The following is a 17,464-nucleotide window of genomic DNA, read 5'->3' on the forward strand; positions in this document are numbered from 1 at the left end:
TACAATTATTATTATTATTATTCCTGATTATTATTATTATTATTATTATTATTATTATTATTATTATTCCTGATTTTTATTTTTTTGCCTCTTTTGCACTTTTTTTTCAAAATACAACTTTAGGTCTAACTTTTTTTCTATTGCCAAAAAAAAAAAAGAAAAGGAGAATGACTTAGGCCTTATTCACACAACCGCTCTATTTTTCACTGCTGTGTGACTAAGTGTCCCTAAGGCTAAGGCAACACATTGCAAAACACAGCTAAAAAAAAAACTAACAGAAAAAATAAGTGTAGCATAAATCAGGTAATGTACTAGCATAGTAAAATGCAAATGTTTTTGCTGTATTTTTTCCACCATGCTTCCATTGCGGCTTTTACGACTCCTTTTTTAGCTGCATTTTCTAGGTGTAATTTTTTCATTTGTGCCTTTCCATGAAATTGCAGAGTTTGCACAAGTAAAACGCTATTTTTCATGCTATGTGGGTAAGACTAAATTAATTCTCATTCACCTGGCTGGGACTGTACATTGATGATTTTTTTTTTCTTCCGTGTATCCGCAATGTGTGGTCACAACCTTAGACCCCTTGAAGACAACTATGGCTGTGATCAGTGTGCTATCAGTGTATTTCTCGTATAGCACACTGAACCCATTCTTTTCTATGGGCTCGTACACATGACCGTGATTTTCACGGTCCTGTCTGCAGGCCGACAGTCCGGACCGCATCAGATAGGACAGTTCCTGTTCCTGTCCTATTTTGTGGCCTGTGCTTCCGTGGCCCCTATTCATTTAATGAAAGGAGCCGAGTAAGAATGGCCCGTGCACAGGCGGCACAAGGGGGGCATCCGTGTGTCCCCTATGTGCCATCCGTGCCTTTAAATCATGGCCAGCCGGCAGCAAATGAGCGTTTGCAACTGGCCTTAGACTAAGGCCTCATGTTGCAGAAACACAGTGTTTTTGGCTACTGTGGAAACGCTGCAGGAAAACAATGCTGCATTTTACAGCGCCAGCAAAGTCAAGGAGATTCTGGTTAATCTCATCCACAAATTACAGAAAAAAGCTTCTTTTACAAAACTGTATACATGTTCATTTTAGCTGAGCAATCACAAGGGGTTTCCCTATATACTTAGGCCAGAACCCCACGTTGCAAAAACACAGTATTTGGGAGCCTTCACGCGGTGTAAACGCTCCACTTATTCTGATCGTAAACTCATTCAGAATGAGCGGTGTAAAAAAAATCAGATCCCATTGATTGCAATGGGTGCTGACATATGCGCGCTATCCATTGAAATCAATGGGAGGCTTTTTTACCTCTTGCTTTCAATGTGATACGCGCGTATTTGAACGAGTTTACATTCAGAATGAGTGGAGCGTTTACTCCGCGTGAAGGCTCCCTTTGGTCGTGCCAAAAAACACTGCATTGTACAGAACCTGGCTGTGGCCTTGCTACATGGGGTCTTAGTCTAATGGGTTAGTCTACAGATATAATAGTTATCAACGGTATACAAAGTAGGTAATAAAGGTATGATTGCTGGGATCTGACCCTTGGGAGAAAATTTGTGCCAGTTTGTGCCAAACTTTGTGTCTATTGCGCGACCAGGGAGCCCTAGCATTATATACACTGTGTGTTCCCTAGGGCACAAAGGTGCTTCTGTGATAACTAGCTTGTAAAGTTATGTAATATTGCACCGCAGAAATCAGATTGAATTTACTCTTGTTATTACATAATATTTCACAAAATTTTAATATATGTTGTGGTTGAAGTTGAAAGGAAATTTTGCAATATTTGATTTCCTGCTCTGCGATATTGCATAAGATCATGTAGGCATGGCATGGAATTCGGTGGCGTAATCTCCTGTATGAATACATTGCATCTCCTATTGACCATATATGCCAGATTTTGGTCGGAAAAGTGGCACAATTTTTGACACATGGCAATTTAGGTTAGAAATTGATCCATTATATCCAGCACTCACACCACTTAAGGAAAAAGTGGGTAGTTCCTATAATGTGTGGGTTCCTCCTCAACATGGATCCAGAAGGTGGTGTTGCCTCAGACTTGGGCGTATTGGCTGTGCGGTTGTAGTGGGCTCCACACACCAGCAAATCATAGCTAACACACCCTGTACCTCCACTGTGTAACCCTAACCTACCTGCTTTCACATAGACACTGGAAGTGGTACATTGTACTAACAATTACAGAAGGCCGCGTGGACACAGGGGACGGTGCCTAATACTTACAGTCACAGGAAGTCACATGAATACAGGGGTGGGGCTACATACTAATAGTCACAGGAAGTCATGTGGACATGGGGTGGGGCCACATATTAATAGTCACAGGAAGTCACATGGACACGGGGGTGGTGCTTACTACTAAAAGTCACAGGAAGTCACACGGACAAAGGGGTTGGTGCCTAATACTAGTAGTCACAGGAAGTCACAGGGACACAGGGGGGTGGTGCCTATTACTAATTGTCCCAGGAAGCCACAGGAACAGGGGGTGGTGCCTAATACTTACAGTCACGGGAAGTCACATGAACACAGGGGTGGGGCTACATACTAATAGTCGCAGGAAGTTATATGGACACAGGGGGTGGGGCCACATATTAATAGTCACAGGAAGTCACATGGACACGGGGGTGGTGCTTACTACTAAAAGTCACAGGAAGTCACACGGACAAAGGGGTTGGTGCCTAATACTAGTAGTCACAGGAAGTCACAGGGACACAGGGGGGGGGTGCCTATTACTAATTGTCCCAGGAAGTCACAGGAACAGGGGGTGGTGCCTAATACAGTCACAGGAAGTCACATGGACACAGGGGTGGGGCCACATATTAATAGTCACAGGAAGTCAAATGGACACGGGGGTGGTGCCTAATACTAAAAGCCACAGGAAGTCACATGGACACAGAGAGTGGTGCCTAATACTAGTAGTCACAGGAAGTCACAGAGACAAAGGGGGTGGTGCCTAATACTAATAGTCGCAGGAAGTCACATGGACAAAGGAGGTGGGGCCACATACTAATAGTCACAGGAAGTCACACAGACACAGGGGGTGGTGCCTAATACTAACAGTCACAGGAAGCTAGGTGGATACAGGCGGTGGTGCCTAATACAATAAGTCACAGGAGGTGGAGCAGACACAGGGTGGAGTCACAAAAAGTCACATGGACAAAGGGGGTGGTACCTAAACCTCTTACAGCCTATACATTCTAGGTTCTATCAAAAAAAAAAAAGTGGGAGGGGCAAAGCAGGGAGTTGGTGGAGCACGGGTGGAACAAGAATATTAAAATATATTTGTATATGAAAATGTCTCAGGCTTGGAACTTCATCTTTCTTCTTTAAGAAGTTTTATCAAACAGTAAAGCAACATCCGTGTGTCTGGTCTAGTCTAGTTCTCACATTGCGGGTAGGGGAAAGGTTGGTATCAACACAACATCGTACAAGCCCAAGGTTATTTGGAGGACAAACACAATCTGCATATACTCATCTTTGTTAAGAAAATACAAAACAGAGGAAAATAGTGAAATGAATGTATCATATCAGATTCCATAGCAAAGTCATCACAAGGGGGCACATACTGTATGTAGTATGTGTAGTGCTGAGGTATTTTTGGTTATTGTACCTAGCGTACATGAATATGGCACAGTATCCTATTAATATTATAAATGTGAAAGTTTGTGAGTTTGTGGGTTTGTGTGTTTGGATGTTTGCATGTTCGGATGTTTGTTCCTCAATCACGGAAAAACCGCTCCACCGATTTGGCTGAAATTTTCCACAAACATAGTTAATACACCCGATTAAACAATAGGCTACTTTTCGTCACAATAGCGCACATACGTTTGTGCCAGGACCCCCACAAAACCCAAACTCACACCACAATCTCTGCAATCTCACACACTTTGGACCATAGCAAGCCACAAAATTCCTATTGCCCTCTGCAGCCTCGCCCCTAACCCCACACAATCACATATACATATACTTTACCACTTTGCCCCTCACCTTAATGATACTCCAGGAGGCTCTCTATAACGCTCCGGAGCAGCCATGTGTGCCGACCCCCACCGCTCTGACAATCCGCGACACCGCCCACCCATGTCAATACCCCTAGGCGGTCTAATAAATGCAAAAAAAAGTTTAAAAAAAGTAAAAAAAATATAAAAAAAAATAAATAAAAGGATTAAAAATTCAAATCACCCCCCTTTCCCTAGAACACATATAAAAGTAGTTAAAAACTGTGAAACACATACATGTTAGGTATCCCCGCGTCCTAAATCGCCCGCTCTACAAAGTTATACAAATATTTTTCCTGTTCGGTAAACGCCGTAGCAGGAAAAATGGTCAAAAGTGCCAAACCGCCGTTTTTTCACTGTTTTGATTCTGCTAAAAATTTGAATAAAAAGTGATCAAAGCAATAACATTTCCCGAAAATGGTAGAACTACAAAGTACACCCGGCCCCGCAAAAAAAGACGCCCTATACATCCCCGTACATGCACGTATAAAAAAGTTACGGCTGTCGGAATATGGTGACTTTTCAAAAAATAATTTTTTAACACAGTTTTGGATTTTTTTTAAGGGGTCAAAATGTAAATAAAAACATATAAATTTGGTATCCCCGGAATCGTAACGAAGCACAGAATACAGGGGACATGTCATTTTGGTTGCACAGTGAACGCCGTAAAACCAAAGCCCGTAAGAAAGTCGCAGAAATGCATTTTTTTCTTCAAATCCACCCCATTCAGAATTTTTTCCCTGCTTCCCAGTACATTATATAGAATAAATAATGGTGGCATCATGAAGAAAAATTTGTCCCAGGAAAAATTAAGACCTCATATGGCTCTGGGAGCGGAGAAATAAAAAAGTTATGGGGTTTAGAAGGAGGGGAGTCAAAAACGAAAATCAACACAAACTTCAACACAAAAGTCTCACGTAGTCTCTGAACAGCAAACAGCAAAAACAAGATACAAAGTTACATTTCATATCCCAGACCTTATACACACTACGAAAACCTTACCCATGCCTGTCTATACCCACTTCTACAATCACCGCAGACGAAGTCGCGGGTACCAGCTAGTTGTGTAATAAAGCATAGCGGTAATATACAAAGCTATCAAATTAGTGTATCAGTAGGTATAAGAGTGTGAACATTGCATAAAGTGCATGTCACTTATTATTAGAGATGAGCGAACACTGTTCGGATCAGCCGATCCGAACAGCACGCACCCATAGAAATGAATGGAAGCACCTGTGATGCCGGCCGGCCGCCGGCAAAGTCAGCATCACATAGGTGCTTCCATTCATTTCTATGGGTGCGTGCTGTTCGGATCGGCTGATCCGAACAGTGTTCGCTCATCTCTACTTATTATAGATCTTATTTATTTGGCACATTGGAAATAAGATATTGTAAAGTGAGCAAGACAAATGATCTTACACAACACATGATGTCTTACTCACATGACCACCGGATCTGTGGCTCGAGATTCCCTACTTATTGGGCCCATTCACTCCGATAGACTGCTGACTCTCTACATTGGCTTCAGTATGTAGTCTACTTATACAGTGTTACATATAATAGTGGTAACAATTTCAGGAGTGTGCCGTAGGTAATGGGTGCCGTAAGAATTCTGTAAAATGTGTATAGGCCTTTAGAGTATTATTATGGATGAGTTTCTTTCCTTTAGTGCTGACATTTTAGTACATAACACAGGACACATTTACATATCACCGGAGCCTGGTGTCTGCACAACTGCTGAAAGTACAGTATAATGGTAATGTATCACCAAATACAGGGGAGGGGGCTGCAGACTTCTATTATAATGGGCAATTACAAGGAACAAGGCACTGTCTTGCTGTCTGGATTGTTCTTACCAGTCCCTGGCTGGGAGCAGATGCAGTATGTAAGCACATGGGGCCGTTTATCAGGGTCTGGTGCTGTATAAAAATGACATAAGCAGGGTTCACACTAGCGTCGGTGTCCGACAGCTAATGTCTGATGCTAAAGTCCGTGGAAGATTTTAGCATCGGACACTAGCTGTGTCCGTTCACAATTTGCATTGTACGATTTAGCTGTCCGCTTGAAAAATCGGACATCTTTGCAAACGGACACTTAAGGACAGACACGGACAGTAAAGGACGCTGCATGTGTCCCATTTAAAACAATGCAAATTGTGAACGGACACAGCTAGTGTCCGATGCTAAAATCTTCCGCGATCTTTAGCATTGGACACTAGCTGTCGGCCCCCGACGCTAGTGTGAAAGCCCCCATAGTCTAGGCAAGACTTTGCAGAAACGAAGAGTTTTTGGCTGCTGCGGCAATGCAACAGAAAAAAGCACAGTTTTACAGTACTAGCAAAGTGAATGAGATTGTGTTTAATCTCATTCACACATTGTGGGAAAAAGCTGCAAAAAAGTTCAAAAATGAATTTCGGCAAAGGCCCGTTGTACTGAAATACAGCATATCACTAGATTCCCATCCACCTTGCAGTGACTGTACAACGCGGCTTTTTTTTTTTTTTTTTTCCACATGGGGGCTCTTAGCCTTATACTTACCTTCCATCACCTCTTTTGGGCCTCCCCGTGATATCCGGCGCTTTCCTGGTGATGTCATGCACCCAGGGTGACTGTTGAGACCTGTGATTGAACCATAGTGGTCACATGGGTACGCTGAGTGACATGACGTCAGAGGCCTCAGGGGTGGCCTTGGGCACATGATGTCACAGGGAGAGAGGGCTAGATGTGAAGGCCTCAATCACAAGCCTCAGCGATGCCCCTGATACATGACATCATCAAGCTACCCATTATACTTTGGGGGTTTGAAGAGACCCCAGATTATAATAATTTCACATTTGGTTCTATCCGAACTTGTTTAACCCAAAACAAATCAGGGACCTGAGCTGCCCGAAACAAAACAAATCTTGGGAGGTTTGCCCATCTCTAGAAATAACTTGTTGCCACTTATCTCCTATGGGAAAACAGGATAGGACATGTTGAAGACCAACATGTTCTTTTTTCCCCCAAATTTTCCAATGGGTACAGCCAGGAGGCTCCCATACCCTTCAGTGGGTGCTGAAATTGGTGGGATTGGCTGATTTTATCCACGTATGGATCCATTATAAGTGTAGCCGCACATATTGTACACCATTCGGACAGCCCATCATCTGATATGATATAAATTGCATCAATGAATGTGATATTAATAGTAATACTCATCGTTTCCAGGGTTAATGTGTTTAGAAACTTTCCAGCTCCATTTATCACAGCCTTATCTTGCATTTAGCTGGGGCCTGCTTCTTGTACACTGTCATATCATTTTTGGTTTACTGCTACTTTAAAGACCCTTGCCTGGCTTAATGTCCTTATCTGTTACTGCACAAACACCATGTGAAGGCATTGACCTAGAGGACTTCATCTCTAAACACACTTTTGGAAGCTCAAGGACATTAAACCATTTGTTCCTGCTACAGCTCACTCCCAAGTTTTTAGTTCTTTGTTTTCTACCCGAGTTCATAAGGTTTAATTCTTGAAACAAAATGTGCTGTGCCAATGGAGTCCACGCATGTCAATAGCATCTACTATGTGAGGAGTCATAAGGGTTTACAGTGAAGAGGAGATTGAGAAGTTCCACCGATGGATAACACTGTTGGCTGGGGATCTGTTAATGATCTAGTACTCATGAAGGGACTGCTTGTCATGCTCAGACATTTGCTTTTTAGTTGGAGGAACATTAAATCGGCCATACTGGATCTTACCAGCTGGCTCTTCTATTACCTGTACCTCCCATAGTACCCCCAAATAGAGGTGTATAGTCACTGCTAAACCCTCAACCACAGAAAATGGAACTGAGCATAAGTAAATGGAGGGTATAGTCACTAAGAGGACTGTCTTCCAAGTATCCTAGATATTAAGCTGACCATAAATCTAGTTGTCAACCAATAGCTATTCCACCCATCTTCCCCATCAGTGTCAGACTGGCCCAGCAGAGTATCAGAGAATGCTCCATTCATTCCTATGAGAAAGAGAGTCAGCTCCTTCGTAACAGCAAGCTGTCAGCTCTCCTCACTAGCAAGGACGAACCTGCTGCAGAACCAGCGTTGATTTGCAGCAGGCTCGTCTTTGCTAGCCGGGAGAGCTGGCAGCTTGCTGTTACGAGGGAGCTTACTTTTTCTCATAGGAATTAATAGACCAGCGTTGATTGGCCAGTGTACAGCATTCGGCCAATCAACATTGGTTCTGCCGTAGACTCGTCTGTGAGGAGGCGGAGTCTAAAATCAGACCACAATGGAGACTGCTGTGGTCCGATCTTAGACTCCGCCTCCTCACAGATGAGCCTCCAGCAGTACCAGCGTTGATTGGCCAAATGCTGTACACTGGCCAATCAACGCTGGTCTATTCATTCCTATGAGAAAAAGTAAGCTCGCTCGTAACAGCAAGCTGTCAGCTCTCCTGACTAGCAAAGACGAGCCTGTGGCAAATTAACGCTGGTTCTGCAGCAGGCTCGTCCTTGCTAGTCAGGAGAGCTGGCAGCTTGCGGTTACGAGGGAGCTGATTTTTTATCAGTGCAACTGCAAGTGCTGTGCAGTTAAAGCGCATGGACCCCATAGACTATAATGGGGTCCGTGCACTTTAACTGCATAGCGCTCCTCCTAAACACTCTCCTCCTTCTATTCGTGGACTTGAGCATTTTTTCCCATAGACTATAATGGTATTCGATATTCGATCAAGTAGTCCAATATTGAGGCTCTACTCGAAACGAATATCGAATCTCGAATATTTCACAGTTCGCTCATCTCTAATGTGTACGTGAACTAACTTTGTACTTCCCAAGTGGTCACATAAGGTTCTCCTTCATTCCTCCCAGGTCCCCGACTCCTTCCTGATCATCAAAACCTGTGAGACTGCTGCCCTCTAATGGACTGGGGGACTGAGCCTTGCACACTACATATCATAGCTCCATACCTATCCCACCGATCCCACAAAAATAATCAGTTTCAACCAATTTCCAATGTGTATGGGCGCAACGAGATTGTTGGTGAATTCCAAAGAAATTCATTGTAAGACGAATTCACTCAAGTGTCAGGGTATCTGTACCACTGAGCCAGATCGTAGAATCTTGTGGGGTCCTTAGAGTAAGAGGCCCAGCCTTGGCTTTTCCTTTCTTACAAGGTGGCAAGAACCTGCCCAGAAATACATTTTTAGATCAAAAAGGATGTGAGGAACTGCGAACATAGTGGAAGGGGAAAGACCCTACACCATATAGAAGAGCTAATTTTGATTCTTTCTTTCTATGGGGGGCAGGTAGACCTCTCATCTAATGTCTGAAAGTCTCGATTCTGTATCTTCAGGACTTCAGATAGTAATAATAATAGAGCAGCTCTTCACAATCCCTGACTATGGTGAGGTCATATCTGTATATCTTCCTGTAAGGGAAATCATGCTTCTATTGTTCTCTTAGGTTGTCAAGCAAGATCAGCGCTCCTGGGAATCGGTTTGACAAGTTGTTTTGACAAATCCTCACCTTCTGCTTCCCGTTCTCTCACATTTCTTTTCTTGTTTTTCAATTCCTATATTGTCAATGGGTTTCTGGTTCCTTTGGTTTCTTTTGCATCCTGTGTACTATTCTCCATACCCGCTCACTTTTTAAAGAGCAAAGCTCATTTTACTCGGTGTCGTACTTCCATGACTATTGAGCTAATACTTACCTTCTGCTGAGACGTTTACTCTCCAGCAGGGGCAGTGCCGAGAAAATACTGACAACTGCTCTGCCCATATTTCTGTCTCAGATAAATGGTTGTCATTTTGGCGACAGGTACTCAATGTCATTGAAGGTCATGTTTCTGATCGCGAAGACTGGAATATGGAAGCCTAATGGAAGTCTAATGTAGCAATATCACAGTAAGCTGAATATATTATCTTTCATGGGCTTTCACTGGAAGTAAAGCTACGTTCACACTAGCATCCAAGGATTCACTTTCTTCAGATCCTTGGTTCCCAATCTGCCTCAAAAGCAGTTACCCGTGGAAATCTATAGACCCCATAGATGACAATAGGGTCCGCACAGTTTTCACAACAAAATGTCGGAGAGAAAAGTCCATCTTGCGAGACTTTTCTCTCCACGTATCATAAGCAGAATGGGGGACGGAATCCCCGAACAGTCCAAAATTCCTAGTTTGACCACAGCCTTGGAATGAATGACAGCAAGCAGAGATTTAGGGAAAAATGGTATAAATTTCAATATACTGTACAAATAATAACATTTGTCACTCAATATTGGTCTGAAACTGGACAACCCCTTTAACCCCAATACAAATTGTGTACTTAGAGGTGTAACTTGAAGCTCTTGGTTTCCAGTTCAAAATTTGTCATGGGGTCCTTATTTCTACATCATGTCATTTAGACTAGTACTAGAGATGAGCGAGTTGAGATGAGAAATCCGATCTTTTCCAATCCCAATCGCTCAACCCTACTTACGAGCTATGTCGTAGCCTCGACCACTGCAATCTAAATAGTGATACCAGTGCTTATGGGCCTCCGAAGGCTCCTGGGTCTGAGTGTGACTGCACCTCTGCACCCCCTGAAGTTACACCCCGGTGTGAAGTACCATGATCACTATATGCTAATGCAACAAATACATAGCACATCATGCATATAGCAGAATATAACTTTGTTGTCTAGTGCACATCACACAGCGAGCACTGGGGTGTATACACATATATATATCTGTAATTAAACATATATATTTCTTCTTCTTGTAGTCACGCTTTAACAAGGTATTCATTTGGACAAATCCGTCTCTACTTTCAAAGGCATTCTGACCTAATTATAACGTGAAGCGGGTTTGCAGATAACCAGTAATAACATTGCTCTTTGCTGGGATCCCTCTAGGCTTTACTGGTGCACTTTAATTAGCCGGTCTTGTGCTGTAATGTACCAGACGGATTTGGTTATCATAATGTAAAAATAACAATTTACATCAGAACCGAATTGGGAAAATGAAAGAAACAATATAAGACTTTATTAAGACAACATGCTGCAAGACCTCTGGGCATCCACACATGACATTATGCAGGGATACAGGAAATGTTCCGTGCATGTTCCTCCACTTCTCCATGCTTGTTTCAGTAACAAGTGTCATTAACTGTTTGGACGCCACCTAGATCAGAGCCATTTATAATGACACGTTTGATCCCGGGCGAAGCAAATAGCTTCAAAACTGAAACATGCATCTCTGACTCAGAATCTGCCCTTTGATCCAAGAAATTATTGAAACGACTTTGTGACGGCGACCTGCAAGCCGTAATATGTTTAATGCAAATCATAAAGGGATGGCGGATCTTTTCTACAGAGTGCGCTGGACTTTGTGATCAGCTTGACAGAAATTCTCTCAAGTGCAAACGTACCTTCATGTTAAGGCTCCATGAGTACTGTGTATACAGATAGTATAAAGACTAACTCACTTCTATGGCACCGTGCACACCACAGGGGGGTCTTCATGAGTTCATGTTGGGGCCATAAATTCGGTCACAATATATTGAGCAGGTTATATCTGTAGTTTGGGCTCATGTCGCCAAGTAAACGTGGACGTCACATGGATGTCAACGCTCCTTAGGTTGAAAAATTGTTCTTGTATTGGCCACATTATTGACTGAACTTTAGGGGTTGTGCAGGTCTTTGATAACATGGCTGCTTTCTTCCTTGGTCACATGGCCGTTCTGCAGCTCAGTCCCATTCATTTTAAAGGGAGTCTGTCAGCAGGTAAAGCAGTACATGACTAATGACTCTACCTTGTAGGGCTGTTTCTACACTTTCCAAAGATGCCTGTCTTATTTTGTTTTGCAACTCCATTTTATAATAATCAGCATTTCATTCTTATTCCTAAAGCTAAAGGGCTTTAGGGGCATTTCTTTTCCTGCTGGGGCTTCACTCTCTGCTTTAGAGAACCAGCCCCAGCAGGAATAAAATGCTGATTTTCATGAAAATGGAGCTACATAGCAGAATAAGAAAGACATCTTTGGAAAGTGTAGAAACAGCCCTACAAGGTAGTGTCATTAATTTGATACAGATTTTCCTATTAATAGACTCCCTTTAATGGGATGGAGCTGTGGCATTGCCATGTGACAAACGGGCATGATGTCACTTCTGGAGAAGATGAAAGCAGTTATGTTTTCGAGACCTGCACAACCCCTTTAACTCAGTCTATCATGACCATGCAGAAGCATAAACTAGGGGCGGATTCATGGTTAAAGCCACCCCTTTGTTGACTCCGTTGGGCCATAGTCTCCTGAATGATGATGATCAGTAGTGATGGAAGCGCACACTGGTCGTGTTGGGGCCTAGGAGTGAGAGGTGAGTATGGTTCATATTACTTATCGCTCTCCCAACCCTACTGTGTGCTGGCGTCCCTATGATGCAGGAACTAACACCCAATCCCCACACTAATCTGGTGAGCCTGCTTCCAGGAGCTCTGTTCCTATTCAACTAATAGTTGCTGTCGCAGGAGTATGGTGGCTCTGTGCCTATTAGGGCCCCTTCACACGGCGTAAGCACTCGGCTCATTCCGAGCCGTACACGCGAGCGTTTCTAAACACTTCCCATTCACTTCAATGGGAGCGCGCGTAAAGCCGGGCATGATAAGATTCATCATCTGTTGAGGAACCGTGGGAAGAGCATTGGATGGCTCTCATGACCCATATAAGATTGTCTTGTAGACTGACAATTGTCTTCTTCCTTTTGTATTATTTTCTTCACCCCGCTGCAGTGAAATATCTATGAAGATCTCCCACCTGTCCCCAGACTTTTGGAGAAACCAGGAATGGGCATGTTGAATTACTTGTGATGGGAGGTAAACACCCAAAGGTGTCTGGCAGATGCTTGTCGCCTACTAAAATAATGATGCATGCTTGGCCAGGCGTACATGCTTATGCAAAAGTGGAGGGGGAGGGATCTTGGCAATATGAATGATTTTTATGTCTGTGGATGGACTAATAATAATCGGATTGGTCATATAATGAATATTAGTCTATTATTCCCTGTGTATTTTTGGAGATATTACCACTGGGTGTCTGGACTGTACATTAATGCTCCTTATCAGCTATATGAAGCCTTGTTATCTCAGGACTGTATTCAGACCTGCAGCCAAAACAAATCACACATGATCCCGCATTAAATTTCACCTTTACAACTGTGTAAGTCATTGTTAGTACAAGGAAATGAAGCATTGCTCTTAGCTCTCCCATTGCCAACCTTTCCAACACATTATTGTGCATGCGATGTGTAACAAACCAGTTGGTTTACAAGCCTCGCAGGCAAATGAGTCTCATAGCAGCGCAGTACAGAGCGGAATGGGGATATGGGGTCAGGCCGTCCTGTAAGAGAACTGATGTATTTACTTCTAATATGGAGCAAATTTCTGAAAATTCCTGAATGACCTGACTGTTGCTACATATGCATAGTGTGAACATGAGACTACCCAGAAAAGTGCGTAAAAATCCACAACACTCTTACATATATGCAAATAATCATATAAAGTACATAAGTGGATTAGATGACAGACAAAACTGCCTTATCATATCCCAACTTTGTGGCTAGAAGGACACAATTGCAGTATATGCAGCGTGCAGTAAGCTCCGACTCTAGCCCAGTCTTTGCCTTATTTGTCCCTGCCCATTCCCGGCCATGCTCCTTTAGTGGCCCCGACAGGGTATCATATTCTTTGTGGTCCATATAACCCCTGCCCCTAAAGTATAATGTCTGCTATAGTACAATGCCTCACTCCTTGTGGTCCACACAGTATAATGTCCTACTCAATATGGCCCCCACAGAATAATTTGCCCCTTATTATGTTTCCTACATTATAATTCCCCTTTTATTCCCCCACAGTATAATGTCCCACTCCATATGGCCCACACAGTATAATGGCCCCTTTATTATGTTTCCTACATTATAATTCCCCTTTTATTACGGCCCCCACAGTATAATGTCCCACTCCATATGGCCCACACAGTATAATGGCCCCTACAGTATAATGACCATGTATTACAGCCCCACAGTATAATGGCCATTTATTATGAGCCCACAGTATAATGGCCCCTTAACAAGTTCTCCACAGTATAATGGTGTCCTTAATATGGCCCACACAGTAAAATGCCCCATTAAGTGCCCCACTGTATAATAGCCTCTTAGTATTGTCCTTACATTTTAATGTGTCCTATAGTATGGCCCCTCAGTGTAATGCCCCCATAATAAGACCCCCAAAGTATAGTACCACCCTGAATATGGTCTCCACAGTACAATGCCCCCTTAGTATGTCCCAACACTATAATGCACAAAAAAAAGTAGAAGCAATACTGACCTTCCCCAGTTCTCTTGCTGTCCTCTGTAGTTTCTGTTGCCAGCACCACCCTCCTTTAATGGGGACAAATGGTGAATCAGGCAGTAGAAGGCTCCCTGCTTCACCCATGTACTGTCTGAGTCCTCCAGGACAGCAGGACATCTGTCCCCATAGATCCAAGACAATTGGGAGGTATAATGGGTTGACCTATAATATAAAATCTGATGTCATATTCCTAAAATGACTATTTCGGTCAATCAGCAGTACTTGCTCCATCCTATAACATAAAATTAGTAGATGTTAATAATATCTAAGTCATCGCTGTAATGCCATACACAGAGAACACATCCATTGTTATACACATTAATATACAGTGAACTGTAGATAGAGAATATGAGACTATACATGGCTATCAATTAAAAGGGTATTCTGACATCTACAACAGCAGTTCCCAAACTTTCTGAAGGCAGGACCAACTTTTGGAAGAGTATTTTGTAGGGGTCCCCCTTTACCGTACTTAGTCACAGTTGAAAAGTAAATATTCCTAACTTGCATTCAGCCGCCTAATGCGCTGTAATCTCCCATTTTATTCTGCCTTTTAGCATTGTATTCTATCATCAGAAATTTGGGGTCTCATAAAATTTGTGCGCTCCCCCTTTCCCGATGTACAATTTCCTGTCCTGTGGCCACCATACAGTATATATAATGTTCCCCAAAGCTCTACACATAGTATAAAATGCTCCACAGTGTCTCCACACAGTGTAATACTCTAGAGCAGCCCCCTCAATATAATGCTCCATAGTAGCCCCTACACTGTATAATGATCCACAATGGCTCCCACAGAGTATAATGCTCCGCAGAGGTCCCCACAAAGTATAATGCTCCATAAAGGCTATTCTACTCCTAGTTTTGGTTCAGTCCTCCTGTGCTCCGAGCACAACTTCGTCATGACTTGAGTGCCGCCTCCTGGGCCATTACATTATGCTCCCTATATTCTCCTAGCCCTTGTAGGTATAGAATAAAGATGGCCGCCAAGCATACGCAGAGCTAACAGAGCATGCTCTGCGGGCCAGCTTTATTCTATTCCTACACGAGCTAGGAGGACCAGGACATTGCAGGGGGCTGATGCAACGGTCCAGGAGGAGGCATTCAAGTCATGACGAAGCTGTCAAGACGGAATGGATGTGTTTTTTAACCGGTTAAGGACCAGGCCCAAAAGTATGTTAAAGACCAGGCCTCTTTTTTCAAAACTGACATGTGTCACTTTAAATGGCAATAACTTTGAGACGCTTTAACTTACACAAATGAATTTGAGATGGTTTTCTCGTAACACATTATACTTCATGTTAGTGGTAAACACTAATCAATATTTTTGCATTTATTTATAAAAAAAACTAGGAAATTTGATGGAAATTTGAAAAAAATTGCAATTTTCAAAATGTGAAATTCTCTGCTTTTCAGGCGGATAGTCATACCATCCAAATACATGAATAAATATTATCTCCCATATCTCTGCTTTATATTGGCATCATCTTTTGATTGTATTTTAATTTATTTTGGACGTCACAAGGCTTACAAGTGTAACAGCAATTTTCCAGATTTACAAGAAAATTCTCCAAACCAATTTTTTAGGGACCACTTCAGTTCTGAAAGTAATTATAAAGGCCTGTATAATAGAAACCCCCATAAATTACCCCATTTTCAAAACTGCACCCCTCAAATTATTCAAAACAGCATTTGGGATGTTTGTTAACCCTTTAAGCATTTCATAAGAATAAAAATAATATGGCAGTGAAATTTAGACATTTCATTTTTTTTCACTAATACATTCATTTAGACCCAAAATTAACACATTCACAAAGGGTTGAAGGAGAAAATGCATCTGACAGTTTATTGTGCAATTTCTCCCGTGCACAGAAATACCCCACATGTGGGTGTAAACTGATTTTTGGGCACACGGCAGTGCATGGAAGGGAAGGAGCGACACTGGGTGTTTGAACAGCAGATTTTGCTGGAATAATTTTCAGCGCCATGCCTTATTTGCAGAGACCCTAGAGTACCAAAACAATGGAAACCCCCCAAAAGTGACCCCATTTTAGAATCCACACCCCTCACAGAATTCATCAAGGGGTATAGTCAGCATTTAGACCCTACAGTTGTTTCACAGATTTTACTAACATTGGGATGTGTAAATGAAAAATTACTAAAATGTCACTTTATCTCCAAAGTTTTCATTTTCACAAAGGGTTAAAGGAGTAAAAGCCCCCCACAGTTTGTTAAACAATTTCTCCTGAACACGGCAATACCCCATATGTGGCTATAATCTGCTGTATGGGAACATGGCGGGGCTCAGAATGGAAGGAGCGCTATTTGGCTTTTGGATGGCAGATTTTGCTGGAATAATTTTAGGTGCCATGTCGCATTAGCAGAGCCCCTAGAGTACCAATACAGTGGAAACCCCCTAAAAGTGACCCCATTTGGGAAACTATACCCCCCACAGAACATATTAAAGGGTAGAGTGAGCATTTTGACCCTACAGCTGTTTCACAGATTTTATTAACATTGGGCCATGAAAATGAAAAATTACTTTTTTTTCAACAAACTGTCAATTTAGCCCCAAATTTTTAATTTTCACAAGAGGATAAAGGAGAAAAAGCTCCATAAAGTTCGTTACACAAATTCTGCTGAACACAGAAATGCCCCATATGTGGTCATAATCTGCTGTATGGGAACATGGCGGGGCTCAGAATGGAAAGAGGGCTATTTGGCTTTTGGAGGGCAGATTTTGCTGGAATATTTTTCAGGTCCCATGTCGCATTTGCAGAGCCCCTAAAGTACCAATACAGTGGAAACCCCCTATAAGTGACCCCATTTTGGAAACTACACCCCTCATAGAATTTGTCTAGGGGTAGAGTGAGTATTTTGGCCTCACAGGTGTTTCACAGATTTTATTAACATTGGGACGTGAAAATGAAAAATTACTTTTTTTCCCAATAAATTGTCCATTTAGCGCCATAGTTTTAATTTTGCAAATAGTTTAAGAATTAAAAGCCCCCCACAGTTTGTTACACAATTTCTTCTGAACACGGCAATACCCCATATGTGGCCAAAATCTGCTGTATGGGTACATGCTGGGGCTC

This window comes from Leptodactylus fuscus, chromosome 4 (assembly GCF_031893055.1).
Source record: "Leptodactylus fuscus isolate aLepFus1 chromosome 4, aLepFus1.hap2, whole genome shotgun sequence".
NCBI lineage: Eukaryota > Metazoa > Chordata > Amphibia > Anura > Leptodactylidae > Leptodactylus > Leptodactylus fuscus.